The sequence below is a fragment of the Platalea leucorodia genome (genome assembly GCF_965183815.1).
Source record: "Platalea leucorodia genome assembly, chromosome: 2".
Taxonomy (NCBI): Eukaryota; Metazoa; Chordata; class Aves; order Pelecaniformes; family Threskiornithidae; genus Platalea; species Platalea leucorodia.
Genome location: NC_138824.1, coordinates 79,774,788 through 79,802,107, shown reverse-complemented (window position 1 = coordinate 79,802,107; position 27,320 = coordinate 79,774,788). Strand labels below are relative to the sequence as shown.

The 27,320-nt window shown below is 40.5% G+C and overlaps 1 protein-coding gene across 4 annotated transcripts in view; it reads right to left on the bottom strand.

The window, feature by feature from the left end:
* The window catches only part of TBL1X (transducin beta like 1 X-linked), a 205,561-nt gene that overhangs the window by 122,889 nt on the left and 55,352 nt on the right, over positions 1–27,320 (bottom strand). For 3 of the 4 annotated variants that reach the window (XM_082337750.1, XM_082337748.1, XM_082337752.1), the window contains one exon: positions 25,811–25,883. The exons of the other annotated variant lie outside the window; for it this stretch is intronic. The gene's annotated coding sequence lies outside the window, so the exon portion shown is untranslated. The remainder of the gene's footprint in view (positions 1–25,810; positions 25,884–27,320) is intronic. 4 annotated transcript variants of the gene reach the window in all.

Genomic DNA, 27,320 nt, shown 5'->3' with positions numbered 1-27,320 from the left:
TATGTAAGTATGTTTGTTTTTCTGTAGAATCACAGAATGGTTTGGATTGGAAGGCACCTTCCAAGATCATCTAGTCCCACACCTCTGCCACGGGGAGAGACGTCTTCCACTAGATCAGGTTGCTCAAAGCACCATCCAACCTGGCCTTGAACACTTCCAGTGATGGGGCATCCACAACTTCTCTGGACCACCTGTTCCAGTGTCTATCTAACACCTGAATGCAACTCTTATTAATCACAAAGTTTATGCATAACATTTCTAAGTAACTTACCACTAAATCACACTATCACCTCAAATGCAAGCTTTTATTTTTTTTTTTTTTTTAATTTTTAAGGCCTCTCATAGTCCTTCTCTAACTTCCTTTATCTTATTTGCATGTTAGTGCCCTTGTCTACTTACTACATTTTCAAATAGTAATCTTCATGTTTCTTTTCATGCTGCCTCTTCTACTGGGAAAACGTTTCCTATAAACATCCATCAAGCAACTTCACTAAGGTCCTTCATATTCTTCTGAACTTTAGAAAAGATGAACATTTTCTATGAAAAATGTTGCTTTGGCAAGAAAACCAAAATGTGCTATTCTAATGAGGAGAAAATAATCACTTCTTAAATTCAAATAGAATCTTAAGCCATTTTATTCCTTCAGATATGCCTTCAAAAATGAATGGGAAGAATGGCTACAGTTAAGGGACTCCAGTGACTTGTCACCGAATCTGTTCAGCCTACCAGTGTTATTCCAGATTCACATCCTGCAAATTCATTCTGGACTTGAAAGTCAAACAGACTTTCTCTGTTACGGCTAACCAAACTAATCAAGATTTTCCACGTAAAATTTTTTGCCACCACACCTGCTGTAATTCTATTTCCATTACAGAGGCAGCCAGGATAAGGTTTGGCTCTACACTTGGAATTTAGTTAACGATCTAGTTGATGTCTGAGCCAGAAAATAATTTACCATTCCATAAGCATTCTTGCATGAATAAAAAAGCAGTACACAGGAACTTAGCACACTAAAATACAAAGAATCTGAGGATCCGATCCATAGAATAAGAGATGAACAAATTAATTTAGAGTATGGGCTTTCAGTTTTGTAAAATAAAATTTTAAGTGTTAAACTGTTTGTACTGTATGCTCGCCTGAACACAACATGATTCCTTCCTTGTTCATGTTCTTATTGTGTCTGATTTTACTGGATGCTGTTAAAAAAAGCAAAAACTGTAATTATATCAGGGTGTATTCAGACAACGTTTTATGGCACAATGAAACCCTTGGAAAGCCCTGTCTCTTGAATACCCTCGCATCCCCCTCAGATGCTGAACCCAGGTGACACCACTCCTGGTTATTTCATGTTTACCCCACAAACCCACCACCACCAAGGAAGGAAATTCCAAGGTGTGCTTCAAGAAGCTTTCCAAACAAAGAGCTCTTCTGACAGATGGTTTATGTTTTAACGTGTTTTCCTAAGAAAAGCTACGCAGTCTTGAAAGCTTTCTAACTCGGGCAGCTACAAGCCCTGGGTGGAATTTCTGCGAACCCATGCATGGCTTTGTGAGAAAGGCTTTTGATCACGGACATCGGAAATCCCAGGGCAAAGACAATAGCCTGCTAACTTTTTATTCTCTGCTGTTCCACAATAGCTAACAAAATCAAGATTCGTTAACCCCTCCTCCAAAAAAAAAAAAAAAAAAAAAAGAGTGAGACTGGTCACAGTCAGAGAGTTTTATTTAGGTAAATCTCTTCAATGCTTTTATTAGGTTACAAGGAAAACATCAAAGCAAGCTTTTAACATATGCACCACGCTTCTAAAAACTCTTTTGCCTCACTCTCAAATTTACAGCTTATCTAAAAGAAACTGGAGAAAAGGCACGGAGCAAGATTGGAATGACACATCAGACTGATAAAACACTTCAAATAAACATGAAATATCCCAAGAAATTACAATTGATTAAGAAAACTTTCCTAATGTGGTTACTTAGTTTTCTTTTTCCTCACAGAAGTTAGGGGGGTGTCCCCCAGCATTTGTGGACTTTGCCAAATTCACACAGAACTGATTAAGCATTACAAAGGTGCATTGTTTCTTCTACTCTTTCCTCCCCATACGTACTGATTTATTTGGAAGGAAAGTGTACTACTCAACTGGCTTATATCCTCCTAAAATACAGTGGCCAAGATGGAGAAATAAATCCTTTGAGAAGATTGAAAATAAATTGAATATTTTATAAGTGTTATGGGCATTATTAAATACAGGAGCATACGATGAGATTATCATATTCTCATAATTGTAATCCAGACACTTGGTTTGCTACAGGTTATCAGAAGATGTGCATCTGGGCAGGAGGCATCGGACTCAGGGGAGATTTTGTTTTACAGGGGGTCAGTTACGGGAGATTACACAGCGAGAAGCAGCACTGGGATGAAAACTTTCCCTACGATTGCCACCAACACCCGCCCCCGCCCCCCCCCATCCAGGGATGGTTGTTCTGGGTTTTAAACAGATCATTCAGAACTTGTACATATGAAGACACAATATTTTGATGTGGGAAGTTCTGCTTTAATTTAAATTAGCTCTTTGTTAATTTAGAGAAGATTATTTCTAACGTGAGTTTAAACTTTTCTCTTACGACCAATGTGTTTCTAGTTTTCAGTTGAAACAAATACTTTACCCTGTAAATTTACGTAAAAGAATTTTTCTTGCTCCTTATAAAAAAGCGTGTGCCATATTTTCAGTTCATGTATAAGACTTTGGTTAACTGAATTGTAACAGCTTTTAGCATATAAAAATCGAAGCTTTTTAGGCACTTCAGTGTATTTCATATGATATGATATATGACATATATTGACAAAATAAAAGAAAAATTAACAATTTATACCCTATATTGCCAACTAATGGTTTCTTAATGGCACTAGAGAAAAGAGAAAAGGAAAAGAAAGTGAAGGCTTTAATGTTAAACCACACATCAAAACCACTGAACAGCGATCACTGTGGCTGTATTGGAAACAGGGAACACCAAGAGCTGATGACATTCCTTTTTTTCCTGCTCTGCCTCCAGCCCCCAGTGAGACCCGCATGCGCGTGTCAGATTCCTTTATTCTGGAAAGACAAGAGCAGAAATGATGTGGTATCTCCTATACGTGTGCTAAGAATCCACTAAAAAAAGACTATCAGGATCTTTCTGAAAAACTAGGGGAACAGTGTTTTTCCAGAACACAAATATGTTCTAGATACGAATTTTCCCAGGTTCAAATGCGGTTGGTACCTTGTCCTGCCAATTCCTCACTGGCCACTAACATTTTCTCCTACTGAGAGATGAACACAGTCTAGGAACAGTGTCCGAAACAATGCCATTTAATCCTGGTTCTAATAGACTACAACAGCAGCACTGGTCAACACTTCACAGCAGTTTGGGGCCCCATTGTTTTGTTTATTTTGATACACACAGGCACACGCACACAGAGCTTCCCCAGCCCAGCACCACTTCAAAACAACAACAACAATTAAAAAAAAAAAAAAAAACAAAAAAAAAAAAAAAAAACAAACAAAGACTACAAAAAGTCAAATGCTGTAACAAAGTACCAATCAGTTTTATCCTGCGACAAAACAAAACCTTAATCAAATAATAAATAAGTAACCTAATATCTCCTTCTGCCTTAAACCCTTCCCCATTCCTTGCCGACCCCCACTTCCCTTGAAAACCAGATGGCCCCAGCAATATGCCCTGAAGGTCAACAGATGCACCATGTCTTTGGATGAAGAAAAGGTATGTAATATCTTTAATAATATTTCCAGATGATAAAACTGGAAAACACACGGTGAAAAAAAGCACAAAAACGTCTACAGCAAGGAAACAAACCAAGCACAGTTACTGTGTTAAAATATCCAAGACACCGATGAAAATAAAAGCCAAGTAGTGAACTCTTATTAATGCTATGAATAATAAATAACAAGTGAAAAGAAGATTGATTTTTTTAAAAAATTACTGTAAGAAATTACATAAAGAAAGGATACTAGACAACTCTGGGGACTGGTAATGGATATGGCTGCATATTTGTCATGGATGTCAAAAGTTATGAATTTCACGATTTCCATGTTTTTATAAAATGTGCCCCTGTCTTTTGGCTTCATAGGAAATTGTGTCAGTGGGTGAGCAGATGAACGCGTGCATAGGTGAACAAACAGGTGAACAATTTAGCCTGGAGTGGGTTGGCTGAGGCTGCACTCAGTTCCAGTGAAGTACGTCTGGAGAGAATCAAAGGAATTACAGATTAAACTATTCCAGACTTTCACTGGTGAATCTGAGGGCCAAATCCAGGTCTGTGAATCTTAATGTGAAAACTGATTCTAGTGGCAACATTATTGTGCTCCACACTTTCTATGTTCTGCTACTTCCAGATCAAATTTGTCCAATTTACTGATAAAAACAACTTACTAACTGCCGACTCTATCAGAAAGTCAGGTAGATACCTTTCCTCAGACCCTCCATGACAAAATATTTTATTCTGCTCCCTGTCACAACTGGGAAATTGTATATTCTGTACCGTTTGTGCATGGGTACAGTTGTGATTATCACTGACTGCAGTATGACTCCCTAAGTTGGATGCCGAGACAGAACTGCATTTTAAGGCTTCTTCTAACTGCAGTTCTGTAGACATCCTGTAACTTACTACCCGTAGGAATAGAGAGGTGTACCTGTGCAGATATTCTACGTCATGGCACATAAAAAGTAGCGCAAGTTAACTTAGCACTCTTTGCTCAACAAGAAATACCTTGTTAGCCCACAGTAACTTGCTTGTGTGTCCTTAGTTTAAAACTCTATGCTCCAGAAAAAATACAATTCAGTTTTATTTCGTCATAGGTTCAGGGCTAACAGAAGTACCAACAAACAAACAAAACCTCTCCCAAATGTATGCATCAATAAAGTACCCTGAGTAGCTACATTACAATAAAAGTGGCCTCTTTTTACGTAGATTTATGAAATAAATCTTTTTGAAATAAAACTTTTTGTACTTATACACAAATAATATAATAAAGCCTAATCCTGTCTGAACCCACAATCATACAAGTCAAAAAGCCTTCAGCTACCTGCTGCTAATAGCACAATGCTAATATGGATACGCCGCTGGGGCCAAAAGGTGTTAATAACCTTTAGCCTTGGATTGGTATCAGCAGTGCAAAGCAGCTTCCACTAAAGCAAACGATGAAAGCCAGATGGTACTTCACTGGCAAAATGGACAGGCAGGGAGGAATAACATATCCACTTCAGCTTGAACTCTGGCAGCCAGACTTTCTAAAGTAGGTCTGACCTTCAGATCTGAGGACCTGCCTCCATTAGAAAGCCTCTTCTGGCCTAGCAGAGATGCCACGCATACAAGCAGAAAGTGTTTATTCGCCATCACGGACCCACCCTCTTCCCCAGTGACACTAGGTACAATGACAGAAGCACCCACAGTTTGGCACAGGGCCTCTGCTGGCATTTCTTCTGGCCCTGAGGAGGGCCCTTTCCCCTTTTTCCTGTCCACTCCTCGTCAGCAGAGCCCTATGGTACAGATCAAGCCAGAAAGGGCAGCCATGCTTTCAGGGGACCGCAAACTGAACTGCAAAACAAGGCAGCAACACAACGCTGGGGATGTGCTGTCAGTCTCAAAAGCTGACTGAAGAATGCAACACACAGGCATACAAAACGAAGAGCAACTGAAAAGCCTATAACCAAAAAGAGAGAAAAACAAAACAAAACAAACCACACACATACTTTATAATTTCATTAGATTTTTTGCCATCCGTTTAAAGAGAGTAGAGTTCAAACTGGAAAGCAAGCTCTGTCTCTGGGGTTCTCAATCTAGAACCGCTATTTGAAATAAAAGAAAATCCATTTGCAGACTGCTTAGGCCTCACGTAGCCCTGCGCGCACACGAGCATCGCCATGGAATTTACTTGGTAACGTTAATGAGAAAACCCATTTGCATGAGAATATTATTAAAGACAAGTTCTGTTGTGGGTTGGAGCTGACAACATCCTTGTGACTTTTGGTCCTCCGAGCACACTTCAGACTCCCTCATTTAAACGCTCCAGAAGTGGTATCAAATGCAAGAGAGAGGACAGTGAAATTTCCTTCCCTATGAGGGGCTTCAGCATTGTGCTCACAAGCACATTTTGCAACAAATCCTTGTAATTTAGATGTATTTGTTTTGTATTCAGGTGGGCATGGCTTTCAGGATCACTGAAGATATAGTAATACTATAGTCTTGAAGAGGGTTTAAAAATCCTGAAGAAAGTTTTATTTTTCTCTTTCCCCCCTCTATGGAAGCCAGAACACACGCATTATACTATCACTTCAAAGCCCAGCTAACACAGAAGCCAGAGGGGGTATATATCAGAGAGGGAGGCTCAATGCATCCTAAAGTAGCATTGTAAATGTGTATTCTATTTCAAGAAAAGCTAGAATAAAGTGCTGAGAAATTAAAGCTATTAATCTGAATCATTTTATTCATTTCCATAATCCCACTGTAAAGACTGTGGAATCTGTAGAGAGACTTCACTAGATTTTTTGGTGTGAATAAGGAGTAACATCATTATGCCAATGGAGCACCATTACAATCTGGGAAAAGCCTATTACTGATGAAATTGAAAAATAAAGCAGCATGCATGTCAGCCCAGCAAAGCAAGCAGCTGATTTCTGGGTTTGATTGTGTGGAAAGGGAGAAGTTATACAAGAATAAGACTGTGAAAGCTGTTCCATTTTTAGAACACAGAGAATGCAGAATTGTAAACATTTTACAGTAGGTCAGGTTCAGGGCCTAACATCAGCAGCCTAGTGTTCACATTGTGTAACAAAAATGCCAGCAGAGATCTCTCCAAAGCAGCTCCATGTTATTAATCCATTGAAATATTTATTTGGCAAGACAGAACATCAATAACATTATCTCGTACGTTTTCTATTTTTAAAATATTTGGAATTACATTAGATGGGCTTAATGCTCAAACCATTTTGTTGCAACATTTTTTAAAAAGATAAACAAAACCTCCTAGCCTCGTCTGAATTATTTATTCTTCTCTTCAGAATTACAAGCCAGGAAATATCAGTATAAAGCAGCTCAGAAGCATCCAATCCAGCCAGCTGTTTTCAAGATATAACAGGAGACGGGAAGCCTTGATCAATAATAATGTATCATTATTTGTATTAAGCTGCTGCCTAGGAATCCTAACCATGAGTCTTATATGCAAGATGATATTAAAATCTAGAAAAATCCAGATTAAACAAGAGACAAGATAATCCTTGTCCCCAGAAGTTATAATTTAAGAATAAAATCAGAGCTACGGGATGGATGTCTTCTGGTAGATGAAAAGTGTAACAAAACAATGCGTATGTCTCCAGGCCACACTGCAAAGGAGATACTTGTACTAGCTTGAGTACTGCAAGACACACTACATTCCACATTATTTCGTTTTTCCTGTAGTAAAGTATAACTGGCCCAGGTAAAGCACTGCCCTAAAGAAGCCGCACTGTTTTGCTAACCATGCTAACTTGGGCTTTTGTACAAAACCCCACACTGTGCAGTGCCGTTAGAGCCAATAAACAAACATTGCTCAGCATTTTCAATGCGGTAATTTGTTCTTCTTTGTTTTAAAGTGGATACCTCTTAGAGTCACCTGATCAGACTGTCACAGTCTGCCCGGATTCATGTTGTCACAGACCTTGTGGGACCCATCCAAAACAAGGGACATAATGAGAGCAGGCAGTCGGGTAACAAGCCTGCTGCAAAAAGCACTGCAGTGGAGCCTTGCTCAGAGGGAAGGAGCAGCTCTGCCAGCTTCCATGCTGGCACAGCAGTATGAAACAGGTACTCTTTCCAAAGGGCTTTTCAAAACAAAACCTGCAGTTTTCTTTCCAGTTCCATTTTCAGACTCCTCTGCTCCAATTGTTAAAAAAGAAATGACAGTGGCAGAAGAATAAATGTGAAGCAAACTGTAATATCTCCTACAAATAGTATACCTCCTATTCCTTTGAGACACATACAATTTGAATGTGTAGTTCCTTGAAAAAGCCCTTCTTTCCCCCAGTACAAAAAAAGGTTATCTAGACAGCTCTAGAAAATACAAAGGAAACACAGCGAGGGTTTGATTCACAAGAACACATCTTCTGTTTGATATTGGTACAGCTGCAGTGATCTCTGTGAAGCGTTTTCCCTGGGCTTGCAGTGATAACTGAAGCAGCACAGCCGACCTCTGGAAGAGGGAATCAGCTACATGGGCACTCCCATGTTTCCAACCGATGTGCAGCGCAGCATCCACAGAATCGGAGGTGTTCTAGCATAGGTTTTGCAGTGCTATGTTTAACTGAGAAAAAGGGAGCCAAAACATCTCTCTCGACAGCTCTTCATTACTAAATGAAGGGAGTACGCTACCTTTTGCCTTCAACTGATTTGGACTGCATAGGTTGTGATTATGCTCAAAAGCAACATCGGTCCTGCAGAAAAGGCTTATTGCACTAGTATGTTAAAGAGATGAGAGGGAAGAAGAGGAAAAGCCTATTCAAGGGAAGAAATGAGCCCTCAGAAACCAACGTACATTAGTGCCACAATATTGATATTGCTAGTAGTTACCTGAAAATGCTACTTTTGGAACACCACTTGGAAGCCCACAGTTAAGGGCAACATGCCTGGCTCTGTTTGGGTTTTTTGTTTGGAGTTTTTTTTCCTTACTCTTTTTCCTCTCCCTTATGACTATAAACAGATGGGGATGATTATGAGCCTGGCTGTTAAGAGCTCTGGTTGTTTCAGACCCCAGAGCCCCCCTGCACGACCTACCAGGCAGAAGAGGGTTACATGAGCCCAGGGCCACAGTGCTTCCACAGGAGCTCACAGGCCAGCTCGCATTTGCTTGAGCAGTCGATGAAGGATTAAGCCCAGCAGATGAGTACAACAGATAATCGTCACATCTTAAACCGCCACAGCTAAATCTACCAGAGTTTATAAGACAGTCGTTTATGTTAAAAGTCCAAATGCCAAAGGAGCTAATCACTCCTTTAAAAAGACTTCCCATGACATTCCAAATAAGTTACTTTCTTGCTCTCTTAGAGTTTAGCATTCCTTATACAATTTCTGCCTTTTTCAACAGGATACGGAGAGAATTAATTCACTAAAGCATCAAGATCCTTTGAAGAACGGAAGGAAACAAACTGCTGCAAAAAGCTAGTACAATTCGCTAAAAATTGTTTTTATTGTCCCACCTAATAATGGGATAATGCACTTCAACAGCAGAGAATTTTGTAGTGGGTTATTCAGAGGGAATTGCTTTGTGCAGATCATTTCTGCATTAATATTAAAAGCTTCTTGGCCTAGAGACACTTCAATGTAATGGTTATATGCTTCTCTATTTCACGTCTGATGATGTCTGCTTATAATGCAATGTTATGTCACTCAAAAGGTGAGAAAATGAAGAAAGTAATTTTTAGAAGCACTAAGTACTTTAGAAAACAACACTTCATTAATATAATCACTAAAAAGTGAGTGACTACAGTACCAGCACCTTAGAAGACAAATTTCAAGCCTAAAATCTCACCTTTTTTATATATGCGTATATATGCATAACGTATAGACACACACGCGCGCACCGCCGTCTCGGAAGGGCTCCCAAGGAGCACTGATGAGGGTTTGGAATGGCTCCTTTCTGCCCTCCTCAGAAGGAGACACCCTTGAAGCAGACAAGCCAGAGTCACAGTGCTGAATGGCAAATCTGCAAGGACTAAAGTCAGGCAGCTACCTGGAAAGAAAAAGGATCCTTCATCGCGTATTTATAAATGCTAAATGGCCCAGGAAACTGCTGAGAGATTTCTCATGCTCAGATCCTCATTTTCTCTTGCGTGGTCATCCCTGGGACAGCTCTGGAAAACAAGGCAGCCATTTTCTCATAAGCTGTTACGCTCAGCAAACCAGATTGAAGTGCTTGATAAGCTGCTGTTCTCTTCCGTGCCTGCAGCGATCGGAGGGGAAAAACAACCCATCACCCACAAACAGGTACAACCACAGCCATTTCTGCACTTGCCTGGTATGAGTCAGGGCGCAGCGGCGCAGATGGGGCCGGGGGAGGGGAGGGATGGGGAGGCCTGGATGCAAACACATCCATATGCACGGCCAGCGCCAGCCCTACCCCAGCTGCTGATCCCATGGTTCATCCCTGCAAAACCTTATGGACCCGGTTTTGCGTTTCCAAAAATTAACTGCCACTGTTAGAAAATATTTTGCTTTTGCAGAACTTGTGGGTCTAAGATACTGCCTTGTGCACGCTGTGAAAATGCCTCCAAACCTTGGGGTCAGTATGGGAAGAAAGTGATTTTTACGTGCAATCGGCAGACACGCAGACACACACGCAGGTATATGTGCACCTGTATGTGCACACGAACATGACATAATTTTTATAAGCGACGTGGCTGTAAATAACCTCTCTCAAATAATTTGTTAGGGGACCAGACTGTCAAAACCACTAAGCACCCCAACCCTTTACAGTGTACAAATCTGGATATTCAAAATCGCTAATCACTTGAGAATATAAAGGGCTGTCCCCACATGTAAAGCAAGAAGCTATAACACCTATACTTAAGTTTGCTTCCATTTTCTATTATAATCATCACCTATACTTACATTTACTTCTGTTTGCTATTATAATCCTCTTTCTTGTCATTTTTGCAAACCTCCTTATTTTGCAGCAGTGTTTTGAAATCTGGCAGTGAGAAGCCCTGGGCGCAGGGAGATGCCTTTTCAGTCCCACGTGAAATGTGTTCAGACTTAGCTACGCTCAAAGCTGCTGGGGAGAAAAATTCCCACTTAGGTTTTGTCAGCAGAGGCAGCTAAAAACCGGCTGCTGAAGTCCCTCACTACCCTACGCACACTGCTCGCCCAGCCCTGGCTCTTCATTTCAACACACTCAACACGAAGTCAGGCTCTGGACAGGCCCCAGCAGCCTCGATGCCACTCGCCCAGCTGGGCCGGAGGGAAGCCCAACTGTTGGGGGACACATGCCGCCATGCCACCATTTGGCCATCTCCGATGGCTTCTCCTTGCCTGGCGTGAGTGTGCTGCGCCAGGCACCTTCTCCACCAGGAGGCTGCACAAACAGAAGGTGATTCCCCAAGGCCATCAAAGTCCCCACGCCTTGGGCTCAGTTCGACCCACAGAGGGTCTGGCAGACCCGCCTGGCTTGGCTTGGCTGGTGCAAGGCACATTTAATTCATTACTTCCAGGTCAGACATCTCCCTCCAGTGGCTGGTCCACAAGAGATAGCAGTACAATCCTGCTACCTAAGGTACTCGTTTAGGTCAGCTTTAAGAGATTTTGTCATGCAAAATCCCAAAAGTAGGACTGCTGACAATGCTAAGTGTTTTTAGCATTACACTTAATTAGTTTCTTTTTTCTACAGAAAACAGTAGAACAGCCAAGGAGATGGCACATAAACAAAAACGCTATTAAGACTGTGGAGACCCTAAATATGAGAAAAGCGCACCTGAGCTGTCAAAGCCTGAGGCATCTCCTCTCCCTTGCTTCCTCCAGCCAGAGGCACACTCCTGCTCTGACCTCTCCCCGGGCTCTGGGCAGCTCCCACTACCACTCGCCGCCGCTCCCACGCTGGGGCAAGGGCAGCAGCTGAACTCAGGCAACACTGACAAGGACATTTCTTGCTCTAGTGCCTGCTCCAGCTCTTGAGTGCAAGCATGAAGTTTGCCCCTGCGACCTTTGCATTTGCACTTTCGCACATGCTTGCTAAGGCCATTTCTAAGTCTAGATGGTACCTAACCCATCATTCCTAACGCTGCAAACTCTGTAACTGTTTTCCAAAGTTACTACATTACTTTACGCCATGCTTTGCAATGGGGCTACTGTAAAGGATGGCCCTATACCAAAGGTGACCCTCGCTAGCTTTGCAGAACCCCAGTAAGACGAAGTCTGAATAAACACAAGTAGAGCACCCATACTTCAAACACGTGATGCCCTCATCAGTCACCACAACTACTGAAATGTAGCCACGTCCTACATGATTAGCTGGTGAAGAACACTTTTGTTCTGTGACCATTGATTTTTACTGGGTAAAGTAGTAAGTCTTGTTTTTCTGCCAAGTATACATGCACCACGGCATTTTTTAATATCTTTTATTTTGGAATGCAGGATAGCGTAAGTTTAAGAGCAGAAAGTCTCCTCACTCCACTAAAATTCAAAGTATGTAAAACCACAGCTCTATCAGTCATGCCATCTGTGCTGGAAATACCATTCTTCTTTTTTTTTTTGCCACAGGACTATTATATCATGTGCAGGTGGTAACGTCTAAAAATATATCACAGAAGATATATGTAAAACCAGACTACTCCTTCTCTTGATCAAAACAGTAAGTAGAAATGAACCCATGCTGATCTAGCTCGTACCTCTTGGCACTGGAGGTTTTCTCGCTAGACCTGCAACCCGCGTGCTGAAACGCAGTTTCCAGAAGGGAAGCGCGCAGCTCCTCACACCTGTTTCACGCCATCAAACCCGATGAAGTGGCCTGAGCTCTTCCAGGAAGGAAGGAGTTCAGCGGTGGAGCGAGGAGTCAGACAAGCACCATATGGCCAGAAGGGAGGGAAGACAAAAGCGAGGGCCGAACCACCTCTCTCGGCGGCAGCAAGAGTTACGTTGGCTCAGCTGTGTTGTCTAATCAAGTATTCTAAACCAATTAAGACTGAAGCCAATTTGTACACATGAATCTTTGTATTTATAAATGAACCTAAATATTCCACAGCAATATTCCATACGGTTTAATTCCTGTAGTACATGGACAGAAACCAAGGCCTGGCTCAGCTCATTAGCCATGAAAACATGCAGTTCTATCAGGCCCAGCTTTTGTCCAGCAATACAAAAAATGAGCGGTGAATGAATGCACCCCTTCCTGCCCTATAAAACAACGGTCCCCAATGCAGGAATGTCGGTTAATGTCCGTTAACAGTCAAGGTGCTCTCTCAGTTGTTTGGAGCTGTCACCAGGTCTGGGCTCCAGCCTGCTGAGGTATTTCTATAACAACAACAAGAGCAGCAAGAGAGAGTTCACTGACATCAGTCATCTGGGCAATAAGACCGCCAGTGTTTGTAAATAATTCTCACACATCTTCCCAGAATCCTAAATTTCCTACAGGTTTTACAGAAAACAGAAAGCTGCTTTCTCTGCTTGGAGAGCATTTCCCCGGGTTTTTATCTGGGCAGCGATGCTCGAGCGGAGGCAGGGTGGCTGCAGGCACCCGCTGAGGTAATTCTCCACGCGTGCCTACCTCACCTCTCCGCACACATGGCTCAGCCGCTCATCACTCAATTGCCCAGGACGGCGATTTATAGCCTGTTCTCGGCAGACTGGATCTGGCAATGGTTTGCTTTAAAAAGGTGCACAGCAAAGCACAGCGTTTCAGCAGTGACTCAGCGTTGTGTATTAATAGGCAGCCGAAGCTTATTTAAGGTCCTACTGTTGCCATGTGTCGGGGACAGGGCCTGGATCAGGCTGTTGATCTGACTGGAAGCTCACCTCGCAAATAAAACCATTTTTCAGCACTGCGCGGCGGCACAACGACAGAGCCGGCAGCGGCCAGGGAGCGAGAGCGCGGGGTCAAGGAGAAGAGGAGGGAGGGCAGGATGGGCCCTTCGGGAGCCGCTGCGTTCGAGTCGGCCCGGGCCCGCTGCAGAGGGTCGGATTCCCTCGGCCCAGAGGAGGAAGTGGAGGCCGAGAGGCTGCTGAAGCTGTGAAGAACCGGGCCCCACGTAAGTCTTTGTACCTACCACGCACAGCGAATGGAACAGAAAACAGTGTTTAGAAGAATCTTGTATTCTCATCCTGCACGCACATAAATACCTGTGTCAGAAACCAAGAGAATCAGCTCCGGCTATATGCTTTTGGTCAAACCGGAAAGCACATGGAGATGAGAAATAGAAAAAGTCACCATAATCTGATTAGCTGTGTAATTAAGACTAAACTGGAAGATCAATAAGGGAAACTATAAGGAGGGTTTTTTCAGCACAGTATGCTGGAGAGAAAATGGGAAATCTGGAGGAAATCGAATGGGATAAAGTAGCAGATGGTAGGTAGACACCCAGGGGACATGGAATATGTTTAAAGATGATACTGGCTAACAGTATGATTAAGAGTATATGCAATATCACAATGCACTGACTTGAACTAGAATACAAGTAGAAAGGCCATAAAAACCTTAATATTCTAGGTTAGACTTACACACCATTATAGATACCTACAAGACAAATAGGAAGAACGCTTATGAAAAAGTTCCACATAATGCAAGTATCTGGGATATTTTAGGGAATCGTTCTTGACCTTATCTAGAGAAACATGGCAAACAACTGTCTACAAATATGACACAGGATACTGCAAAGAGGACAAGCAATTAAATTAATCAGCAAAGATCTAACAATAAATAATGGACTCAATGTACAGAAAATAAAATTTGAATTACGTTTCTGGAAACAACTTGGAGAGCAGAATAAGCTACCAGTGGAGCTGTGCAAACCACTGTCATCTGGGCGACCTGAAGCCTGCCTGGCAGTACATCATTCCACCAGGCCTGTAAGGACTCTGGGGAAAAAACTAGATCAATCCTCACCGATTTTTTTCAAACACAAATACATCAGTAACTTCCAGCAAAATCTTCCACGTAACCCACTGTTCTTCCAGTTGGTGCACATGGAGGAGTACGGCTTGCAGTCTATAAGCTGAACACACAAGCAGGTCAACTCAAGGTGGCCTCTCATGCTCAGGCAACACTTTCAATTTTTCCTGGGTACAATCAAGTTTGCTGTACCAGTTTCATGAAACTATGGTGGTCCTGTGCCTTCCAAATATTTGCCAACAATTAAATAATACCTATAAACAATACAGTCCAGCTGTAGAACTGCTTATGTCTCCATAAAATAAATAAACATAATATATATAAACTCCAGATATATACAGATAGATGGATACATACATACAATAGTGTTAAATAGAGTAGATATAAACAAATGATATAAAAAGATATAAACCAATGCTGCATTATTATAAGCCAGTTATTTATGTAGATTTATTTTAAAATATGTCTGATTGCATTCATAGCACTGATGAAGAGAACAGTAACGCACTAAACATCATTAAACACTTAAGCCAAAATTCCTCCTTGATCGTCCCTTCACAACCACTTTGATTCCACTTTGCCACCCAGGACAAGAATAACCGCATGACCTGAAGGTCAGAAAATTCTTATTCCGGTATGAGAGCAAACTGAATAATTTCCAAAAGCAGACTCCTCTCCCATGCACAACCCTGCTTTTGGCTCTCCCATCTCCGACTGGCACTAATTTAAATTAGGAGACTGGTAGCTTTAGCACTTCAGCAGATATCAATTACCATTATATCACACAAAGCACTCCCTGAAGTAATCAGGAACCAAGCTGCTTAAGGAAATAGTGTTAAAACCGCACCAGAAATGAAGTAGAAGCCAGTACACAGCAGAGATATAACCAGCCCCTCTGCAAGAAAAAAGAGATTTAAATGGGAAGCTGCATTCTGCATCAGCAGAATTACCACCATTTCCGTGAATGGTTTTAAGGTGCATAGAGAGGTCACTGTCTTCCATAGATTGGGTTACTGCAAAGCCAATGGATAATAACTGTAACAAGGAAGCAACTGGGTACTGGACTGCCTTAAAACAGCTGAGGAGAAAACAGAATAAGCCAGAATGACGCTGACTCTGATGCAGCTTCAGAGCACGCATCATCCTCTAATTTACTGAAAGCTAGCTCATGAAAACTTCAGCGTGTTTTTACAACCATAAAACCCAATAAACCAAGCCCCAAAACACAGATTTTTTTTATCCTAGTCCAGCAAAATGCTGGGAGGTAATGAGCTTGGGCCCAATTAAACGTGATGTAAGGAACCAACAAGAAACACACACTTAAGAAGCTGAAGTTGTAACAGTCATCTTGCATTGTTCTGCTTGTATCTGTTCTTGGTATCCCACCTAAATGGCTTTTGCCCAGGTACAAAGTAATTTGTTTTCAGGATGCTTAAACCAGTACCCATGACTTGTCACACAGGGCAAACTTGCTCAGCTGAGGAGCCAGCTAAAGTCATTCAGGGCCCACCTTACGCGTACTGAAAGGGCAGATATAGATCGGCTTCCTGGCACCCTTCCATCCTACAATTTCCTACCGCTATTACACTGATGATTCAAATCTAATTTTAACAAGCAAGCAAGCCTTCTGCTGTCAGCAACCATTGTTCCAAGACAGAAGGAAAATACTTTAAACGCATTTTCGTGCCTTTCAACATCTGCATTTTTGTATTGCTTTTGTTCCTGGAGAGGGGCACAGAAAAGGAAAATAAGGGAAGCTCTTCCCAAGGCAGGGAGCTAAGATACTGTTGCTGTCACTTATCATTTCCTAAAAAAGCCTAATTTTTCTAAACTATACATGGGCAGGAGAAGGGTATTATTAATTTAAGAACTAATACATTGAAAGCCTAAAAAACTTGCTACAGTAAAAAAGCAAGTTTCAAAAACACATTCCCCTAAGATCACATAAAAATAATGGGGCTTGTTTCAAAAATACAAAACTAATTTCCACATCCTTTGGTAAAACTGAGTCCTACACAACCACGATATTTTTTTTTTAATAACTAACTATATGCACCTCTTCACAGCTAAGTTTGTGTGTAAATGAAACTTCTCCACTAGTTTAGAAAGAATCTAAAAATCTCCTTGATTGTATACTATCTCACAAGAGGAGACCACTCACCATCTTTCTACGTGTTGGCATAAGAGACCAGAAAAACCAAAAGAATTTGAATATTCTTTTACCTATTTTCAGATGGCCTTCAAAAGCAAATTCAACACAGAATAATGAGGAGCTGAGTTCGTTAGTTGTACAGCAAAAGAAGACATTTCACATAATGTGCATTGGTAGTGAAAAGTTGCAAGGGGTAAGATATTCTCTGAACATAATTAGTTCTGAAGATGACTGTAGAAGGACATAAACATGGTTCCAATAACCAAGGATAAGACAACAAGCATAGAAAAGTCTTCCTGACAAAGACGAAACAGCCCGGTTTGGTCTGAGTTACAGCACAATCACATTAGCTATGTGGCACATCCTGCTGTTTATATCATATGATTTTAATAACTTAAAATAGAAGATTAAAGCCATCTGCAGGTCTCCTAAACAAAACAAATGCTATACTGTGGTGCTGAAATATGTAAGGTACTTCCATCACCTAGGATTCATATCAGAGAAGGTTATTTATACATTGGAATGGGAAACATTTAATAGCATTTAACACTCTTAACAGGTACCGAAAATATTACCTGTGTAACATGCTGCCTTGTTTTTACAGCCTGTGTAAAATACACTACTATACTGTTGACTGAATGGCAGTACTCAAAACACAGGGGTCAAGTGGTGCAGTCCTCTTAGACAGACACTATGGAACTTGCGCAAGGTATTTAATTTGATCTCTTTGTTCGAATCAGTGGCATTTGTATTCATTCACATTCAGCAAGTATTAACCTAAAAAAGCTAAGATTCCTTCATTTCTTCTTTTCTGCCAAACTCTATTTGTTCTTCTATAGAATTATTGCCATAAATAAAATGCTGCATTTAGACCGGCTGTGATACTGCCAGATGATTTCACTGCAGATAAAGGTCAAGGAAAAAATTATTAAAAAACAAAATAACATTTTTTTCCAAATTCTCTATATAAAACATCAGTGCCAAGCACTCAAGTAAACTTTGAACATCAGTCAATCCTTACCAGGCTCCTCAGTGGGCTGTATGTTTTATCTGCCATAATAGCAGCAGTGGGCAGAAGGCATCATCACCAGGTATCTTTTGGAGCAGGACAAATTACTGAACTATTTCTTCAGATTCTTGCACAGTAACTACTGTGTTACAGCTGTCCTTCACAAACATATCACCATCATCTCAGCTAAATAATCTGCATGAATGAAAGCCCTAACCTTAACTGAAGACCTTCATAAGCATGAAGACAAAAAGAGACCAGTACGTTATCTAACTGGGTTTCCTCAATAACACAAGTTTTGAAACTCAAAACATGCAATTCTTGCATTACACGTAACTTTGAAACACTGAAAGAAATCTGTATTTTAGAAATTAATCTGAACAGGATGTAAAAGTTTCAGCTAAGGGACAAATCCCCATCTCAATTTCAACAAATTTGCAGCTTTAAAATAGGTATGAATATTGGGGGAATAACAAAATCTGTTTCCTGTTTGAATTCTTCTATCTTTATCTTATTTCCAGCGCATCTTTGTATTTCCATAACCCACACAAAAGCACCTTCTCATGTCATAAATCTTCATACACTTATTACCAGATAATGACCAACTCACAATTTCAGTCTCTGTTTGACAAAACAGATTGGATTTTATCACTTTCCTGCCAGAAAGATGAGCTTCTCCAGAGCTCCCAAACTCTCTCCCCAATACATCCAAACACTTTGAGCTTCAGGTATGAGTACTGCTCCTCCACACTGCACCTCCACTGCACCTCCATACTAGTTAAATATCATCTATTCCATATGGATAGTAAATACACTTTTTATTTGTTAGTCTTGTAATTTTACATCAAAATGTCCTATCACTGAATGGTAGATTTACATGCAAACTGTACGGTATGGCTGCAGCGCACCTCAAGATACACAAATGACAACTTCTGAAGGAGCTTTAGATATTATGGGCTTGCACAGATCAAAACAAAAAGACATCACTTTGTTATTCCTTGTCACTATCTTTACAACTGAGTACTGCAATGTGAAATAATGAACTGAAGAGCACAGCAAGAAAACTAACATCTAAAATCGCCTGGAATATCTGGAGTAGGGAAATAGGAGAAAAATGCTGGTATTTAGTTCAGAACAAGGATGTTCAGAAACAGCTCAACGTAGCTTTTTCCAGTGACTACAACTGGAGCCAGTAACTGCTGGATTTGCACAAATTCAGCCAGTGTTTTAGGGACAGGACGCAGGACAGGCTTCTGCAAAAGCAGGCAAATACTTAAGCATGTGTTGTTATCATATAGTATTAGCAGAGACACAGCCCTGTACATCTGGCTTCAAAGCACAGGAGACACTGAGAACTGCATCCACTGCTTTCCTCATCGCAGACGTGCACACAAACCACTAGGCTATTTTGGACTGATGCTTAACGCTGACTAGATAGATCAGAAGTTGCAGAGACAAGAAAGACCTGGGATTTAATGCAATGAAAAGGAAATAGAAATACAAATGGAAAGTAACAAAGAGATATTACTCGGGAAAATGCAAGATACAAGTTTGGTACAAAAAAAAAAAAAAAATTAGTAATGAGGAAGGAAGGGCAGGAAGGGCAAAAGTGCACTGAGCCATAAATGAAGTAGAAGACATTATGGGCAGGCAAGCTACATAGTACAATGTAAAAAAAAAAAAAAAAAAAAAAAAAAAAAAAAAAAAAGGCATCAGAAAAGATGCTAACAGAAAAAACATATATCCTCTATAAATTTAGGACGACCTGGACTCCTGAATCTCCTGACTAAACGAAGGGGGGGGGGGGGGGGTCTCTAAAAAGCAAAAACTTGAAGAACTGGCTTTTGAGTAAAGACTGAGAGATAAATTTGTACAGGTGAAAAATGGCAACGTGGGGCAAAGATAAAGTGGGGTAATAGTTTACAAATATCTAAAGGAGGAATCTGCATAGCAGAAAAAGGAAGACATTTTCTATCAGATACGGAAACTCAACAAGCAATAAATGGAAGGATGGGTATTTTTAATGGAAAATATTGAGTGACTAGCAGGAAAGGCTTTTTGGAGGGGAACAATGGTTGGCCTGTGAAAAAATTGCCAGAGGGAATACTCCAAAGCTACTGCTGGATAAAATAACAGAAAATGCACTGATGGGAACAGTCCTGTATCAGCAAGGAGGAATGCCTTGAATGATGTAAAAGACCCCTTCCCAGTCTGCCTATCTGTACACTGTGCATGCTGTAACTAAGATATATTACCTGAAAATTTGTGCTCCCTTTTTAATATAACACTAATGTACTTTATTACTGATTTTAGCAGGCTTTAATAGGAGGAAGCATATATTCAATTATTTTATCACATGCTTTGAATATAAATGGCGAGCACCTGTACTCTAGTTTACTCCTTCCGTCCTCGCCCTCTCATAAAAAAAGCATCGGCACATTTTAGAATTCAGAGCGGCCCTCCCCAGCCCAGCCACTTTCTTGGCTGGTTTGCTGGGATCTATATATCCAATCTAATTATTTTGATTCCCATTTCCAACCCTATCAGTGGTGCAGTGGTGCAAGAAATCAAAATGCCAGTCTCCTGAATGTGTTAGAACCTAAAAGCTAACAGCTACTCATTTGCAGAGGCATCACTGTGTGGCCCAAAGCCCCTGTCATCATGCAATTTATATTCAGCGTTCTGGATGCGACTCGAGAGGGGTTTCCCAGTCTACCAATACCGAGAATTTCATAAAAAATTTCAGATATGCTACAGCTTCTTGCATCATCTTGTTCTGTCACAATGTAACTGACTAACAAAACCCAGCAACGCTTCAGTTTAGATTTTGTCTCTCTCTCTTTTTAAAGACTACCTTAAGTCCTTCTTCTTTGTTATTTTTCCCTTTGTTTTCTTGAAAGGGAAAAAATAGGATCATACAAGCTTATCTTCCCCGAAGTGATCAGAAGAGAGAGTCGGCAATACTCCTGCCAAAACACCTACTACCCTCTCAAGTCAGGGGAATCATATGTTGCTCGCTAGCTGAATTCCCTTGGGGGTCTTTTCCCTGACTATACACTTTTCCCCTCTTGAATTACAGTCTTACTTAGATTACTAATGCCTCAGCGCCACCAAAAATATTCCCATTCATTTCCACAGCTTTTACAAATATGATAACATGATTTGTGTTTAAATATAAGCGTTTTACTTTTTATTATGAATATCATATGTTTGGCAAGCTGTCTGACCTTCCTTATGATGATGAATGCCGCAGCAAACAATTTGCTGTATCTTTAAAGAAATGGCCAATTCAATTACATTATGCCAGAAGCTTTCAAGTCCCTCTCTGCCAAACGTCTTTGCTATATCCTGCCACAGACAGACCATTTGTATTCCAGCACAGTAGGACACTTGTTTTATTGAAGCATACAGTTCTAGTTAGGTACTATCAACAGAGCACTATTTCAGTTCTCCAGCTCTGTGTTCCTTCCCACCCCCTCTAGCCTCGGTTATTAGGATTTTCAATTTTACTGACCAAACGTGTATGCATTACTAATTACATGCATGAAATCAGTAGTTATCGACTGCTACAACAAAATACATTAGTGACCAATTACAGGAGTTCTTGGCAGCAATGGTTATCATTTTAGTGGATTTAATCATTGCACTTAAAGTGAAGCTTGAGATTCCCATTGAGATTACACCACTAATTGCTTCTGTTTTGCCAGTTACTGCAGGAGCTGGTTTGCAGAAAGGATCACTAAAGATGCTTTCTAAATGTCGAAGAGCAGCAAAGAGATGAAGCCTCCTGTAATGAGTCCGTGTCATCCCGTCCCCCCCCATAAAACCACAGCGTCAATTCATTCATACCACAATGCCAATCTGCGATATGTATCCCCCTTGTCATCCCCTCTTTCCTTCTAATTTCTTGTTATTTGGGCAGACAACAGCAATACAGCCGCATTGCTGTTCACGTGAACTGTGTGACACGCTATCATTTATTTATATAGCGAGAATGTTTATACTTCAAAAAAAAAAATTGTTTTCCCCCCTCTTCTGTGTTTGCAGAGAGGATACTACTTGTTATACTTGTTATGACAGAATGTTTGAATGGTCTTAGACCTTTAAGAAAAAAAAAAAACCAACCACCTAGGCAAAGTACATGATTTATTACACACACAATACCACCATAATAGGCTTCCACTCTCCAGGAGTTCCTAAAAACAAACACTCCCCCTCCAAAGGAATTTGTAATATAACATATTGTTCTTTAAAAGCCCACGTCTACCTCCAGATCCCCACTAGTGATGAATTATCTGGTTTACAGCCTCATAAAGCACAAACGTCTATGTATTTTAATGCTGAGGCCAACCACAGGACTTTGGTACCTTTCAAATGTAGTGATATACAACTTTCCAAACACCAACGAAAGGCTGTGACACTTGGCTTCAGGCAAAACAAGGAGATATAATTTCATCAACATTTTAGGTCTGATCAAAATAAGTTGTCTTTCAAAGACAGAAAGTGTGGCGGAAGGTTGCAGCTACAGTTCTGTTAGCTGTCTGAGAACAAGCCATTTTAATAAATAAAATTGTTTAAATAAATTTGGTTGGTTCCTTTTTATGAAAATTTCAGATACTGGAGCTTTCCACTACTCAAACACCACTTTCCGAACAAGAGAGGGAAGAACCCCTCTCATAGAAAAACAAAAATCTTCAACCAAATGTTTCTCATAAGATTAAAAAAGCATCTAGAATTGTCTCGTCAAACATTAACTTTTTTAGGATTTCAGTAGATGCTAAGTTGATACAACTCTAATTAGAAACTTAATTGATCTCCGTGAGAGAGATACTGTAGAGAAAGAGTTTTGTTGCCAGAGACTTCTAGAACAGCAGAGCATGTTATCTTTAAAAACTGTCAGAAAACATACACTATGATTCACAAAAATAACAACAATCTCCCTGAAATGAACTGCTAAAATAAGTTGAAAAGCTTCATCCTACAGTATCAACAGGCTGTAGCAATAGTACCCGTTGGCTTCACTTCAGCCTCTAAGCTACGGTACAGGCTATTACCTGCTGATCCCTGAAAAAGTACACAGAGGGTTGCGTAACGGATATGTTTTATCTTGCTTCAAACCCAGATGTAGATTTGCACAAACCCGTTGATCTTTCCAGAACACCAGGCACAAGAACTGCTACATGCAGGATGCTCTCAAAAACAAGGCCAGTTCATTTCTATGCTTAACTGGAAAAATCTTGCCCCAGGATACTCAATTTCAAGTCTGAATGAGGAAAATCTGTAGGTGATGAACTAACTACAATAACTGGCAGATAATGAACTGGATAAAACACCTAAATTAAAGTGGAGATCAATCCTATATTCATAAAGGAATAGACTACACAATTTAATTGGATTATCCCCATCTCTTAGTTCAATAGTTCTTGACTTCTGCCTTCCTCAAACAACAATTAAGGACAACTTTCAAGTAAACAGTAACGTAACACTGACGCAATATCTTTGTCAAGGCAGAAGTCACTAGACCTACAAATCCTCAAGCCCAGCAGAATCACCGCTTTTCTTTTGTATAGGCAAGCTTCTGTCTCATGTTCACAAGCACAAAATTTAAACTATAATTCCAAAAAGATTGCACTTGCACCTGGAATTCCTAACTCTGCCTTCCAAATGAGGAAACGGGAACAAGACAGGAGAAGAAAATATTCCCGAAACGAACAGCTGATCTTATGTGGCACCCAAAATACAAAAGGTCAGGAAATACCTGTCTTTCATCACTGTCAAAAGCAATAGACTAAAATATGCAGAGTAGGACTGATAACGCAGGAAATAAATGAAAACATTTGCTGTGTGTTAGTAGAGAAGTTTAAAGGAACAAGGCAAAAACCTCTCTCAAAGGTCCCTGCTGGATTTCAAACAGAGCTGTTGAGCCAATTTTGATTTCAAAACATGCCATTATCATTTAAGAATACTGAACTACTCTCCTTTAATAAACCTTACACCTGTTCGTTAGTTCGCAGACCTAATTCCTAAAACCATGCACAATGAGTGCAAGTATGACAAGGCACAGTATTTGCAGGAACCAGCACTTCAATGAGAACTACAAATGTACACGAAAGCAACCAGTTACTTGTAATACAGTCTCAGGCGTTATTTGTGATTCGCTACCTAACTTACAAGTCAAAGAATAACGGTAAATGCTGCCACAATGCATTTCTGAATGAATTAGAAGTCTTATATGTGTATAGCTCACAAAGCCTGGCATATTTTTAAGTTATATATTTAATTCTCTTTAATATCAAAAGCAATGAGAGACTTTTTTGTCTACTACTCCATTGCAAAGAGATAAACAAGGTAAATACTACAGCAGAATGAAATGCACTTTTTTACAGTGACGTGACAAATATCAATTTATAAGTTCATGCATTCAGTACAAGAATATGATTAAACCACAGCACAGATTTGGAATAAAATGCACTAATAACAAGTTTAGACCAGATTAAATCGAAAGACTCTCAGATGATAAGCAGACTTTGTAAAATTGAATGTAGATACCAGTAAGGATATTCAACTTACTGAAGCCTTCCAAAACTAAACGTAATTCTTTTAGCATAATAAATACCAGCAGGAAGAAAGGCTCCAGCTCTGGCAATTGTTTCAGAAAACTCAATTAACTTACCCATTACTAAAAATACATTACCCGTAGAAAGAAGTTTCATGCTATACTGTACTTATCTGCTCATTACTATTACGTGCATTTCATATATGAATATGCATGAATAAATAAATACGTTAAATAATAACGAATCATAGAATGCTTTGGGATGAAAGGGACCTTTAAAGGTGATCTGGTCCAACCCCCCTGCAATGGGCAGGGACATCAACAACTAGATCAGGTTGCTCAGAGCCCCATCCAGCCTGGCCTTGAATGTTTCCAGGGATGGGGCATCTACCACCTCTCTGGGCAAACCTGTTCCAGTGTTTCGCTACCCTCACTGTAAAAAATTTCTTCCTTATATCCAGTCTGAATCTACTCTCTTTTAGTATAAAACCATCACCCCTTGTCCTATCGCTACAGGCCCTGCTAAAAAGTCCCTCTCTATCTTTCTTGTAGGCCCCCTTTAAGTACTGAAAGGCTGCAATAAGGTCACTCCGCAGCCTTCTCTTCTCCAGGCTGAACAACCCCAGCTCTCTCAGCCTTTCCTCATAGCAGAGGTGCTCCACCCCTCTGATCATTTTTGTGGCCCTAAAGTACCTTTTTGACATGTGAAATGATTTACTGCAACCAGAATAACGCTTGCATTGCCAGGAAAGGAAGCTAGGTGGATAACTGAAAAATATTCTTCCTGCCTTTTGAGAACCCTGTGTAGGCTGGGTTTGGGACTGGTTGGGGACCTTCAGACGCCCAGGAATGTCTGCCACATGCCCTGTCAAAGCTGATGAAGAAAAGCTGTCCTTGTCCTATTTTAATGGAAGCAAATCCAACTATTTTAATGGAAGCAAACCCAACTGAGACAATAGCTTTTGTCTCAAGCAACATGAAATGAACATTCACCCTTTCCAAGACAACCATATTAGGCCACCATGAGGTCATCTTCTCAGCCTCTGATGACCTCATACGTAACGTGACCTCTTCTTAGGACTTCAGTCCTGCTGAATCTCAGTGCTTTATTATGATCACAAACGAGCAAGATCAAGTTTAAGAAACAGAATCGTTGTTCAAACTCAGAAATTAGTCTCAAGCTAAATAACTGAAAAGGCAAAACACCAAAATAGCAAGAAATCCTCCATATAATCTATGTTTAATTTTATGGAGGCTTTAAGAGTAGCAATAAAAAGCAAGCCTACTGCAAAGCACTGAAGGGTCTATACAACATTCCCTTTAGCTAGCCCTAGGACTTCTAGTCTTTTTCAATTCAAAAGCCAAGGTATTGTCTCAAGTTACAGATTGCAGTTAGGCACGGAGATGCTGAAAAATATTTAACAGTTTTAACATTCCGTAAAGCTGATTTCCAGCTAAGCAGTCACTTACTCAGGTGCAAGAACAGTCAAGCTCCCCAGTTTCCCCCAGATTTTCCCTTCTGGCCAGTTTTATCCTTAGGTACCTGTGTACAGTAAAAAAACAAAGAAAAAAATCAGTTTACATAACTCCTCGTAACTTCATCTCTTGATTATATCAACTCTTAGGGCCCCAAATTGTCAGCAATTTAAAAATTCAGATATCCAGCTTTTCTAACAGTATTATTTCCCATCAATTTGCTTAACCAGAAGCAAACTCAAAGCTTTTTTTTCCTGCAAAAAGACTGGGTTTTATTTGACCCGTTCTACATATATTTTTTTAGACTCAGCACAACCTTAAATGAAAGAGTTTTCTGTGAGAAACCTCATGTAAATTCAACCTAGTAGAAGGTGGGATTACATGATTTAGGTGTATTTCATCACTTGTTTTTAGGAGTACAAACAGACAGCAACACAGTTAAGGCTTTGTTAGCCAGATTTAAGCTACCTTAAAACTGTTAACATGTGACAAGAAAATCCTGCATATTCAATTACCACTTTAAAAATTGAAAGAAGGTTTGTGTACAGGTGCACTGTCACTTAGTTAAGGAGGAGCTCAAAAAATAAAGTTATTTTACTTTCTCCTGGCACTAGTATGAATTAAAGAAACATTTTCAAAATGTGCTTTCAACCATATGGAATCAATTTTTGCAGACATATGGAGCTCCAATTAAATAACTGTGGCTTTGCCGACACAAAAGTCCACCTGCACATATTCAAATTTTCCAGAATTAGACCACCTAATTTAGAACAGCCCATCTAACAATAACAGAGTAGAAAAGCAATGCATTTGATATGACACAACCACTGAAACTAGTCTCTTTAAATAGTAATCGCAGCCTTACTTTTGACCATGGTCAGAATATAACCCGATTAGAAAGAAAACAAAGATGGAATTAGTTCCCCTAAAATACAATGACAATTACATCAGATCAAAAGAAAATTATTTTTCATCTTCTCCATCACACAAGTAAATGTATAATTGGAAAATGTTTTCATTGTTGCTGAGCAGTGCTTACACAGAGTCAAGGCCTTTTCTGCTCCTCACCCCACCCCGCCCCGCCAGCGAGGAGGCTGGGGTGCACAAGAAGTTGGGAGGGGACACAGTGGGGACAGCTGACCCCAACTGACCAAAGGGATATCCCACACCATGTGACGTCATGCTCAGCATGTAAACCTGGGGGAAGAAGAAGGAAGGGAGGGGATGTTCAGAGCGATGGCATTTGTCTTCCCAAGTAACCATTACGTGTGATGGAGCCCTGCTTTCCTGGAGATGGCTGAACACCTGCCTGCCGGTGGGAAGTAGCAAGTGAATTCCTTGCTTTGCTTTGCTTGCACGCGCAACTTTTGCTTTACCTATTAAACTGCCTTTATCTCAACCCATGAGTTTTCTCACTTTTACTCTTCTGATTCTCTCCCCCATCCCACTGGAAGGGGAGTGAGCGAGCGGCTGCGTGGGGCTTAGTTGCCAGTTGGGATTAAAC